The sequence below is a fragment of the Mustela lutreola genome, chromosome 1 (genome assembly GCF_030435805.1).
Source record: "Mustela lutreola isolate mMusLut2 chromosome 1, mMusLut2.pri, whole genome shotgun sequence".
NCBI lineage: Eukaryota > Metazoa > Chordata > Mammalia > Carnivora > Mustelidae > Mustela > Mustela lutreola.
In genome coordinates this window covers 25,140,506-25,141,140 of record NC_081290.1, presented here as the reverse complement: position 1 = coordinate 25,141,140, position 635 = coordinate 25,140,506, and the positions used below count along the sequence as shown (strand labels likewise).

At 43.1% G+C, this 635-nt stretch overlaps 1 non-coding gene across 1 annotated transcript; it reads right to left on the bottom strand.

The window, feature by feature from the left end:
- On the bottom strand, positions 1 to 107 carry LOC131822859 (U6 spliceosomal RNA). The gene has a single exon (XR_009350345.1). It is a non-coding gene; the product is annotated as a U6 spliceosomal RNA (small nuclear RNA).
- Between the last annotated feature and the right edge of the window lie 528 nt (positions 108 to 635).

The following is a 635-nucleotide window of genomic DNA, read 5'->3' as shown; positions in this document are numbered from 1 at the left end:
TTTAATATGGAACACTTCACAAATTTGCGTGTCATTCTTGCGCAGGGGCCATGCTAATCTTCTCTGTATCGTTCTAATTTTTGTATATGTGCTGCCGAAGCAAGCACCAGATTCAACTTTCTAAGCCTCCTTCTCTTCATCCTGAAATCGAATCTATGTCATGAAGTTATCAAAGGTCAAATGAGGTAATGCTATGGACTGAACTGTGTCCCCAACAAATTTATATGTGGAGGTACTAACCTCCATTGTGATGGCAGTATTGGGAGGTACAACCTTTGGAGGTAATTAGGTTTGGATGAGGTCATGAGGGTAGGTCCTCAGGATGGAATTAGTGCCTTTATAAGAAGAGACCAAAGAGCTTGCTCTCCCCACCTCTCCCCCCTTGATGTGAGGATACAGAGAAAAGATTACCACCTACATAACAGGAAGCTATCTCTCACCAGGAGCCAAATAAGCCAGGGCTTTGATCTTGGACTTACAGTCTCCAGAGTGGTGAGAAATCAACTTCTGTTGTTCAAGCCACCCACTCTATGGTATTTTGTCATGACAGCCCAAGCTGACTCTGACAGCATGTAAACCCTCACTTTTCCACACATTCCTTCATTAAGTAAATATGCTCTGAATGACTCCCATGT